Below are 11,333 nucleotides of genomic sequence, written 5' to 3'. Positions count from 1 at the left end.
CCTGCAAGCGAAGCCATGCCTAATGCTCAGCTATGTTCTCTGCAGTTGGTGGGTTGGACGCTCATGCATGGGTTCTATGGCATAGACTTCTTCGACCAAAGTCAGTCTGGCTGTAGCACTGCTAACCTCCATCTCTGAAACCGTAACCACCTTGTTCATGAGGCCAGGGAACAAACATCAAAGTGGTTGGGAAGAGAAACTACCTAACACAGAATGGGAGATCGTGACCACTTGATTATTGAGTGTTCCTTTGCTGTGGACAGCATATTTTGTGTGTGTGAACATCGACACAGACACAAACAGCCTCAGGCTCTGTGCCCATTCTGAGAGCTCCGCCCCAGACCTCCTCACTACCGTTCTCTTATCTTGTTCTTTCTAAGACCCTGTCCATCTAGCCATCGCGAGCACCCTATGCCTTCCCAGTAAGCTCCCAATAACATAGGGTAAGCTCTGAATGCAGTGGGAGGGGGATCTATTTTGGCTCTTCAGATGCTGCTTAGTTTAAGACCTAATTAATGGAGAACGAGGAGGTAAAGAAAAATAAGGATTGATGCTTTTCCTTCTCCCAGCTGAGCTTCCCATCCTAGCTCTTGGGTTTTCAGAAAGGGCAGAAGGCCAAGCACATGGAAATCTCCAGGCAGCCCAGCAGGAGGAGAGGTGAGTCATTTACTTCTTGAGGAATTAGGTTCAGTAATGTCCCATTAATTCGGTTTCATCAGGAAATGAACTGTGTCACCTAAGCAAATTTTCCAATAACTGAACCTCCCCCTTTCATGTGCCAAAACTTGATTTAATCATTTTGGATGGAAGTCTTTCTAAAACCAATTACATGCTTCCCCGACTATTTCAGTGGAGGATCCTGCCCATATGCTAACCTTTCCTTGAGGACATGGGGACCACTTATTTATAAGGTTCTAATTTAAGAAAAAATAAGGAGCTATTTGCCCCAATAATGAATTTCCCCATCCTTGCTGTGAGTTTTGAGTTAATCTGCCCACCATCATCATTTTATTTGTTTCCAGCCTCACTTTCTCATGCTCTTTGGTGGCTGTGTGACAAGCCAGACAAGAATGGGTTTTGGAGTCAGATCCAAATATGGATTCTAGCCCTGCCACTTATGGTCTCTCGGCTCCAGGGCTTTCATATGCAATACAAGTACAAGCTGCTTGTTTCTCGTGTGTCTAAAAATTTCTACCATTCGGTATCATGGTGAGGGCCAAGTACATATTAAGAGGGAAGACCCAATGGTGTGACAGCACCTAATACATTGCAGCTGGTTAATAATAAACATTACCTCCCAGTGAGTGGGTTTGCTTCTTACACTACAATTTCCTTACCATTCCAACTTGCTATGTCTAGTCTGCAAAGGGTCACCTGTTTAGGTCTTTAAGCCATTCAAATGCCACAGTCAAGCTCTATCTTTAATGCCCTCTTCAAGCTTTTCTGTTTAAGAATTACAGATGCGTCACTGCTCGACTCTTAGAGAAAGAGGAGAAGGTATTTTCTTACTAAACTATTGCTAAGCTCTCAGAGGTGCAGAGAACCATGGAAACTTCCCATACCACCCTCTCCCCTTATTCCCTGCCCCCCCCCCCCCACCTGATTCCTTTCCTTGAGAAGCACTCTGCCCTTCATGCAACTGGTAAGGCATGAATAGCAAGTGGGAACTCAGTAGTGAGGGGTATGCTAGTCGCATTTCTTTTTAAAATTTGAGTCCCTGGAGCTAAGACCAGAGCCACATATTGACAGGGGAGGGCACGCCTCTGATAGCAGCCTTCCTCCAGGCTCCTAGAATGCCGATTCATCTTCTTGTGCAATGAAGACCTTTCCAGAGAGAAGGGGAGGGAAGGGGAGGGAAGGGGAGGGAAGGGGAGGGAAGGGGAGGGAAGGGGAGGGAAGGGGAAAGAAGGGAAACGAAGAGAAGGGAAGGCAAGGGAAGGGGTATTCTTGCTATCCTCTAAGCACTCAGTATGTGTCAGGCTGTATCTATGTTATTTCATTTATCGCTGACCAGAATCCTGTGGGGTAGATGCTATTATCAGCCCTTTCCTGCAGACGAGGTGAACAGTTTGAGAGGTGGAGGAAAGTTTTCACATTGGTACAGTGGATATGGAAGAATCTCATTTGGTAGGTGATAGAATGTAGGGTAGATGTCTACATTGAGATACCCTCTCTCAGGACCCTTATCTTGCCTCATCACACAGAAGGCTAGAAGAAAGAAAGAAATATGGAAACCCTGATGTCAGGTATTTAAAAACTTTTGGGATGGAATCACAAGCTTGGTATCCTAGAGGGCAAGAATGACAGTTGTCATCACCTTTCTTATGTATGCAGCACTTTAGAATTCTCCAAGGTTTGCCCCTCTGTCGCACCCTCCCCATCCTTTCTTCTTTTTTTTTTTTTAAATTTTTTTTAACGTTTTATTTATTTTTGAGACAGAGAGCATGAACGGGGGAGGGGCAGAGAGAGAGGGAGACACAGAATCGGAAGCAGGCTCCAGGCTCTGAGCCATCAGCCCAGAGCCCGACGCGGGGCTCGAACTCACGGACCGTGAGATCGTGACCTGAGCTGAAGTCGGACGCTTAACCGACTGAGCCACCCAGGCACCCCTCCCCATCCTTTCTTCTACAATAGCTCCATTGCGTCTATCACAGGAGCTCTCTGGCTTCACCTTCGTCTTTTAAATGGGCAGAACAATCATGAGAACGTTTTAGGAGATCAAATAAGACATTAGCTCTGTTTAGCACCTGGTGCTTAGTAAAATGGTTATTCAATCATTATTTGTGCAATTATGTGTTTACCAATGGTTTCTCCCATAGAGCTCTCCTAGGCCTTGTGCGCCATTGTATCCCCGGCTTCCGCATCACAGGGATTTCCTCAGTAGTATAAGACGTGAATCTGAGGCTCAGGATTGCTGCCAGAAGATGGGTGGAGAGTAGAAACGATCCACTTAAAACAATAAGAGATGAGGGAAATAAACGGTGTGAACGGAACTAAATGATACCAGTGACGATCCATGACCACAAGTTGCAAAGCTGATGCCAGGGCAGGCTGCCCACGCCTGCTCTAGTGGGTGGGGTTGGCAGGTTTGGATGCAGACTCAACAGTCTCTAGCTTGGCTGGGCAGTGCAGGGGGGTGTGGAGAGCACCGTGCTCAGAGTCTGGAAGTCACGTGAATAATTCCCTCAAGCTTTGTTTCATCTGCAGATTTTACTGGAATGCTTTCTGTTTTCGTCCACGTGACTAGCCACGTTGTGAAATCTTGTTTTGAAGATTACTGGTGGTCAGAGGGCTCTGTCCTTGGCTTTTCCCATCTAAGAAACAGTGTGGGCAAGGCTAATCAGACAGCAATGGCCGCCAAGCAGAGAACATGCCCACTGGAAGATTTTGAGGAGGCTAGGTTGATGGTCTAGCTAGATTTTGCCAAGGAATCTGGCAAACTCTCTGATGATGTGTTTGTACGACATCCATGGAATGTTCTTGATCTGGTCATGTAGTTTGTCAACTCCAGTAAGAAATGAGGCTAGTTTGGTGTGATTCCCTTTGATCAGTCTCTCTCTTCTTTTTCATGTCACAGATATGGACTTGATGTTCTTCTCTTTAATTATTCGGAGGATGGTTTTCAGATAATTTAGTCACTAACATACTGGACATCTGATCAGAGGCAGGCACTAGGTTGCTCCCGATATCGAATTTGACCCTCCTGGCGATCCTCTCTGGTGGGCACTAGGCTTGCTCCCAGTTTAGAGATGAGAAAATAGAAGCTTAGAAAGATTTTGAAATATGAGAAGGTCACGCATGCATCGTCTATCATTTGATATTTCTGTGGGAGCCACAGACACCAAAGCCCGTCATCCTGGAAGAGTGAGGGAAAGGAAACTAATATTTAGAAGCAACCATGCTCTGGGCACCTGCTGAGTGCTTGACAAGCCTTGTCTTGTGTGAGATTCATAGCACGTGTAGGAGGGGGTGCTGCTCATGTCTCCTTTTGAGAGGGGCCACCGACACGCGCCCGTTGCCATGGAGTTAGTAAGTGGGGGCAAGCTTGGAGTTCTGGTCATGTGCCACAAACTTGTCCTCCTAGTCACTGTGCGGAGCCATCACCATGTAGATGGTGCAGGTCAGGCTGGGCCATCCATCTGAGGACTAGGGAGGCTGGAGAACCCGGGAGGGTGTGGCCGTCCCCGGAGCCCTGGGTGTCACAAGCCGTCAGTGTCTGCAAGCTTCCTCCTATTGTCCCCCTGCCCTTTCGGAGCTTCCAATTTTGTGTTCCTTCCCAGCTAAAAATAAGGTTTTGTTTGCACACAGGGCAAAGGCCCTGGGACCCTCCTGAGAAAATCTGCAGAGGAAACAGGACACAGAGTGGACCACAGCGGCAGGAACGTCAGCTGAGCTCTAAGAGGCTGGAAGCACGGAGCGGGAAATGGCACTTCCCCTGCGTTTTTATGTTTAGCTGGGGTTTAATTAATAACCGGCAAACAAGTCTATAATTAACTCGGTTTCCCTTTTGGCCAGCCAAGGGAATAATAATAAAGCTGCTTTTTAAGTCCTCCGTGTTGCTGGAAGGATGGGCGGGAGATCAGGCTGCAAGCAACGCTTGCCCAATAATGAGGGCCCTGCATAGTGTTCATCGCCCCCTCTCCCCTGCAAATCGTATTATCTATACCAGATGTGGCATTAAAAGAAGAATTACTGTACTTCAGGGCTCAAATTATATGTGCCTGATTTATTGCCCTGACTCAGTTGTAATGCTACCTTGCAGAACACTGATAAATGATAGCTTATTATTTTGCAGAGCGCCTGAGTTGATAAAGATATCAAGGGCAGCAAGGGGTGAACTCTTTCCAGGCTGGGATCATTTGGCTGGCCATTTTGCACTCCTTCGGGACATTTAAGATCTCCTCACACCCACCCTACCAAACACATACCCTTTTGGTTATTTTTATTTTTAATCTCTAAAGTGACATGCCCAAGACCTTGTCTTGGCTTCCAAGATGCCCAGGCATCTTGGACATCAAAGATGAGGCACCAGTTTTTAAGTGTGCCATTCACGACCAACTTCTGACTTCTCTTTCCAGCCTCCCGTTATTCCCCTTCCTACATGCGCTGTCCCGAAGTCCTGTGTGACCTAGCCCGTGCCAGCCTCATTTCTTGTCCGTCTGCCAGAGTGCCTTTCCTCTAGCCCCTTGAACACCCAACACCTTTCTGCCCCAGGACCTTTGTACATGCTGCTCTCTCTGCCTAGAGCTTTCTCCCCTCCTCCTCCTCCTCCTCCTCCTCCTCCCCTTCTTCTTCTTCTTCTTCTTCTTCTTCTTCTTCTTCTTCTTCTTCTTTGTAAATATATTTATCTATTTTGAGAGAGAGAGAGAGCAGGGGAGAGGCAGCGACAGAATCCCAAGTAGTTTCCCTGCTGTCAGTACATACCTGACTCTGGGCTCGAACTCATGAACTGTGAGATCACGACCTGAGCTGAAATCAAGTGTTGGACGCTTAACCAACCCATCCACCCAGGTGCCCTGCGCTTTCTCTCTTCCATCCTTCGTTGGGTTAACCCACTTTTTTTTTCTTTTGGTCTCAGCAGGAACATCATATTCCCGACCACGATATTTATTAGATAACCCCTTCTATTCAGTCTCATGGTGCCGTGTACTTTTTGCTGCTAGCACTTCCTATAATGTATACTCATTTATTTATTTGTGTGGTTATTTGCCTAATTCCTCTGCCATGAGCACCATCAGGCCAGGGGTCCCTGTTTGTTCAAACAAACTGTTTGCTCATCACTGTAATTCCAGAGCATGACATGGAGCTAGGCAGGGACCCCTAACATTTTTCATTGAACGAGTGCATGACTCGGTAAATGACCAAGCCGCCTGCCCTGTTCCTCACACTGTTCATCCTCCTCCTCTCGATTCTGTCTGCTTTTGAAAGCATCTCTTTTTCACCCATTCCTGGGCATGTGACCTCGGGCAGGTTGCTTGACCTCCCAGTGGCTCAGTTTTCTTCCTATGTGAAATGAGGGTAACGTTACCCATTAGACCGGCCTCACCTCGTCGTTGTGCAGATTACAAGAATAAGCGTGTTAAGGCACTCGGAAGTGTTCCTGGCTCAGGGTAAGTACCGAATAAAATGCTTAGTAGAAAATATTTAGCACGCAGCCTAATGTTTACGGCTACGCATTTTTTTCTAACTTGCCTTCAATTTGGGCTTTTGCTCTGGCTCTGCTTCCTCCAGCCACACCCTTTGGCTTTGACTCTGCTTTTCTCAGCACGCAAGGCTTCAAAGCGGGGCACAGGTTAACCAAAAGGATGGTCCGGGTAGACAGGGATGAGCCAATGGCCACTGCAGTGACAGTCTTCAGATGCAATTTGGGCAAACGTGTCTCTACCAGCAATTAGGGGGACCTCAGAGAGTGAGTCCCTGGAGCCCAGTCGCGCAGTGCGGCCCCTTTGCTGAGCACCTGCTGAGTTACGGCCCTGCGGGAGGGCAGGGAGGGCGGGGAGGGGGGTTCGGCATTGGAGAGGGCCTGGTTCTGCTGTCTTCTAGCTCAGAGTCCCACAGAGGCGCCAGCAGGAAGTCAGGAAATGGCAATCAAGGGGGGCTGAGTGCTGCAGGAGCACCGAGGAGGGGCAGGTGGCCCAGATGTGGGGAAGCCGTTGAAAGGAGTGGATGCCTGAACTGGTTCTGAGAAAGTGGTGATGGCTTCGCCAGGTGCCGAACTGGGGACAGAGGGTTCCAGGCGGAGGGACCGGCAGGAAGATGGCCCCGAGGGGCTGGGGAGCAAGGTGTTTGGCTCACAGGAGGGCTCAGTGTATTTGAAGCAGAGTACAGACAGGTGCGGAGGAAAACGGGGCCTAGGCCTCAGGATCTCACATGTCATGCTGGGCAGGAGGTTGCGTCCTGTACTTGTGAGCAGTGAGGAGAGGCTTTGGAAGAAAAGAACGTCTCAGTCGTCTCCAGATGCTGTAAGAAAGCAACCTGGGCTTCGTAATCCTGTGAGACCAAGGACAGCAGTGAATGCCTCAGCTACACACAGACCCAACTCAGTGCCACGGGGGAGATGGGCTCCAGGAGCACTTTCTGGGGTACCATGTGCACTCCCTGGGGGTCACCAACTTAAAAAAAAATTTTTTTTTAACGTTTATTTATTTTTGAGACAGAGAGAGACAGAGCATGAATGGGGGAGGGGCAGAGAGAGAGGGAGACACAGAATCGGAAACAGGCTCCAGGCTCTGAGCCATCTGCCCAGAGCCTGACGCGGGGCTCGAACTCACGGACCGCGAGATCGTGACCTGAGCCGAAGTCGGGCGCTTAACCGACTGAGCCACCCAGGTGCCCCAACCAACTTTTTAAAATCAAGGGCTTTCAAGATGTGCCAGCCCCACAGCATGGAAGGAGCTGCTTTCCACTCATCTCCATTTGCTTTCATAGGTCACGGGGAGTTACAGATTTATGGAGGAGCAAGCAGGTGGAAAGCAAAGGAGGTGGCTTCTGTTGAGAGTCTACCCCGTAAGGAAGCTAGTACGTGCCTGGAATGCACATTTTCTTCTTCCGTTCTCCTCAAAACCCTGAGAAGAAGGCATTGTGGCCCCTGTTCTCATAGGTGAGAAAATGGAGGCCAGAGAAGCTAGAAAAATTTGTCCAGCTAGCCCTGGAAGAATTTTAGTTTATTTATTTATTTTTTAATTTTTAAAAACACGTTGATTTATTTTGACAGACAAAGAGTGTGTGTGCGTGCAGAGGAGGGGAGGGGCAGAGAGAGAGAGAGAGAATCCCCAGCAGGCTCCACTCTGTCAGTGCGTGGAACCCCACCTGGGGCTCGATCTCGGGACTTGTGAGATCACGCCCTGAGCTGAAATCAAGAGTCGGGGGCTTAACAGACTGAGCCACCCAGGCGCCCAGGGAGGTTTAGTTCATTTATTCTCTTGCTACTTTCCCTGGCTGTTTGCTTCATGCAGGACTGAGAGTAGAGTGGTCCTTTGGTACAGGTAACACACTGCTCTCCCAGTCTGTAAGACTGTGAAGTGCCTAGCACTGGGTGTTTCACCCGTTTGATGTTCAGGACATGTTTGCTAATTGACCTTGAAACTGACAATGAACCTATCAGGCACTAGAGGGCATGATGGATATACGATGTGGAGTGAAATGAAGACGTACAGATGATTTCCTTCCCCCAGCTATTCTTTCCTGCTTTGCACCCATCCGTCATCCGCTCATGTACAAAGTAATTATTGAACGCCTCCCACGTACTAGCTGGTAGGCTAGGGACACTGGGGCTAAAACCTTCCAGTTGCTCATTGGTTGTGCTACCCCATGGGGGGAAGGGCCACATGGGTTTACATCAGGAGAACATACAGGCAGCCTTTCACTCGGGCTGGGAATCATGGAAGCCTTCTCTGAAAAGGCGATATCTGAGCTAGGTTTAATTTTTGTTTGTTTGTTTGTTTATTTTGAGAGAGAGAGCGAGCACAAGTGGCCAGGAACAGAGAGAGAGGGAGAGAGAGAAAATACCAAGCAGACCCCACACCATCAGTGCAGAGCCCGATGTGGGCTCGAACTCACACAACCACAAGATCATGACCTGAGCTGAAACCAAGGGTTGGACGCGTAACCGACTGAGCGACCCAGGCGCCCCCTGAGCTAGGTTTAAGAAAACGTGTGGAAGCTTGCTTAGTGTAGAAAGAGAGAGAAAAAGGTACCCTGGGCAGAGAGGCCAGCAGAAGCAAAGGCCCAGAAAAAGGAAAGTGAGACTGAGAATGTAGACTTGCCCTGGGGTCTTCAGGAGAGTCTGGGAAAGGTTTTATGTGAATTGGCAGCAGGAGTGAGAAAGGGTTCTTTTCCTGGTCTGTTTTGTCTTTTAGAAAAGATCATGTTGGTTGTAAAGAAGAAAATACAAAACCGGCGATGAGAGCAGCTGAAAGGCCATGTTAATCCAGGCAAGCGGTGATAGCAGCCTGAAATGAGGCAGCAGATATACAGATGGAGAGAATTGGATGGAATTCGAGATTTTTTTAAGGAAGTAGAATTGACAGATCGCATGACCATGGCAATGAAGGAGCGGACGGTGATTCCCAGGTTTCTGGTTCCGGTGCCAAAAAAATGGAGGTGCCATCACTGGGGTGGAGAACACAGAGGCAGGAGTGGTCCAGGGTTTGGAGGAAGATGACAAGTTGAATTTTAAACAGGCTGAATTTGAACTGCCTTTGGCACATCCAGGTGAGGCGGTCCAGCTGGCACTTCCACACATAGGTCTGGTGCTTAGGGGAACAGAAGGCTCTGGGTGGGAGAGACAGGTTTCTGGAGGTACAGGCATGTGGATGGTGTTGAAAGACACGAATCTGAATGAGTTCAAGTAGGAGTGGTGTTTGAAGAAGGAAGAGCTCACTCACAGTGGGAGGAAGAACCCTGAGGGGCTCAGCAGTCAAGGATCGGGACCTGGAAGGTTGAGTCTCAAGGGTGGGAGGAAGCCTCTATGAGCATAGCATCATTGAATCTCAGAAGGGAAGAACTTTCGGAAGGTTTGGACGATGGTGGCAAAGCTGCGAGGTCAGGAGAAAGGGCAGAGGTATATTTATTGGTTTTCGCAAGCAACGTGAGTAAGAGCGGTTTCCGAGCTTTAGTGCCTCGGGGAGTGGTGAAAGGCCGAGAAGTGGAGGCCGTGGGTGAGGACACTGTTAACGGGAATCTTGGGTGTGCAGGAAGGGAGAAAGGCGAGGAAGGAGCTCTCTAGAAGTACAGAATCAAGTGGGGGGAGGGTTGAACTTAAGACCAGAGAATCTTGACCACATTGATGGAAACATGGTGAGTAAGGAGGAAGAGGTTGAAGACTCAAGATGGGGAGCGGATAGAGACAAATTGAAGGGTGGATTTGTAGGGGATGGGTGGGATGATCCCCTGAGGGAGGAAGCTTCATTCCCGGAAAATGGGAAAAAAAAAAAAAAAAAAAGATATTCTAAACCAGAATGGGATGAGGTAACTCCCTCAGCCACACCTGCCTGAGGCTGGAAATTGGCCTTGGAACTCCAGTGCGAGTCTCCACAGTTTGTTTTGTCTGCTTGTTTGTCCCCTCAGCTTGTTTCCAATCGCCCACAGCCTGGAAGCTGCTCCTTCACTGTCTGTGAACCATCTGACTTAGCAGGGCCGGTTCCCATCCCCGCGGGTGAGATGAGTTATTCTCAGCTTATTGTTTCTGCTCTCTTTATAAAGTTCCCAGATGAAGATCCTTCCAGGCATGGTCAGAGATGGAAGAAATGAGGGAGTAGACGAGTACGTGAATGCTCACTCCTGATCTCTTGCATTCGAGGGTTGGGCAAGTATTTATGAAGCAACTACTATATACAAGTCACTGGGCATGTGCTCGGGTCACGATGATGAACCAGATGGAGCTCATAGAGCTTGCTGCCTGGTCAGGGCCACAGATAGGAAAATAGGCAATTGGAACACGAAGGGCTAAATGCTGTGATTAGCTCCTGAGGGAGGGGTGGAGGGGGGATAATCTATACACAGGAGATGGCCTCCAGGTGACTAACCGGAAGCCTGAGCTCTCCAGGTTAATCCACGTTCGCTATCATAATCTGGACTGTTATTTTATGAATGGAAAAGCAGAATATTTCTATCAGAATCTGCTACATTTATGAATGTATGAATGAATAAATGAATGAATGGATGGATGGATGGATGGATGGTTTCTTTCATCCTCTTAACGGTCTAAGTCATTTGTCTTTGAACTCTTGCTTCCCAGAAAGTGTCAGCCTTCAGGAACCAGCTGCCCAGCGTCAGGAGATTTTGGAAATAGTTGAAATGTTCTAATTCTAGCCTGTTCTTTTCCAGTATCCTCACTTTTCCGAGGAGAAACCATGTGGCTTCTCATCTCACTGTCATAAGTATTTAAGGGAAGGCACTTGAACTTTGAATGGGGAGCGTATTTTCCACTGCACACACTAGCTTCTTCTCAACGCTGAAGGTCATTTAACTGACCCAAAGGCTCCTGTGAGTCCTGTTCAAACGATCATTGGTGGAGGATGGCTTTTCTTGGAAATCATGGAGATGACTGGGACAGACCTACAGTTGTAGCTACTCTGCCTTAGTCTTTGGCCAGGCCACCCGGAAACCACTTCCCGGCAGAAGTGGTTTTTACATTTGCATCTCTCAGGAGGGAAAAGAATCTACAGCTTTCCCACATCTCCATTATGGTGATTAGAAACAATAAAAGTCAGAAAGTTATAGAGATGAGATTAGTTGATGTCCGAGGATCTAAAAGTCAAATGGTTGCTAATAAAAATATGAATAATACTGGCTTCTGTTCATGGTGTCTATTATGTGCCAGTGCAGTGAGG

General features: G+C 48.2%; 1 long non-coding RNA gene across 1 annotated transcript; it reads left to right on the top strand.

Annotated features, from left to right (window-relative positions):
* Positions 1-377: 377 nt before the first annotated feature.
* On the top strand, positions 378-4,794 carry LOC109266637 (uncharacterized). Its single transcript, XR_002079796.2, has 3 exons — positions 378-443; positions 570-657; positions 4,309-4,794. It is a non-coding gene; the product is annotated as an uncharacterized LOC109266637 (long non-coding RNA).
* The last annotated feature ends 6,539 nt before the right edge of the window (positions 4,795-11,333 follow it).

Source organism: Panthera pardus, unplaced genomic scaffold, assembly GCF_024362965.1.
Source record: "Panthera pardus isolate Hobbes unplaced genomic scaffold, ASM2436296v1 HiC_scaffold_11, whole genome shotgun sequence".
Taxonomy (NCBI): Eukaryota; Metazoa; Chordata; class Mammalia; order Carnivora; family Felidae; genus Panthera; species Panthera pardus.
This window is presented reverse-complemented; position numbering and strand designations above follow the sequence as displayed.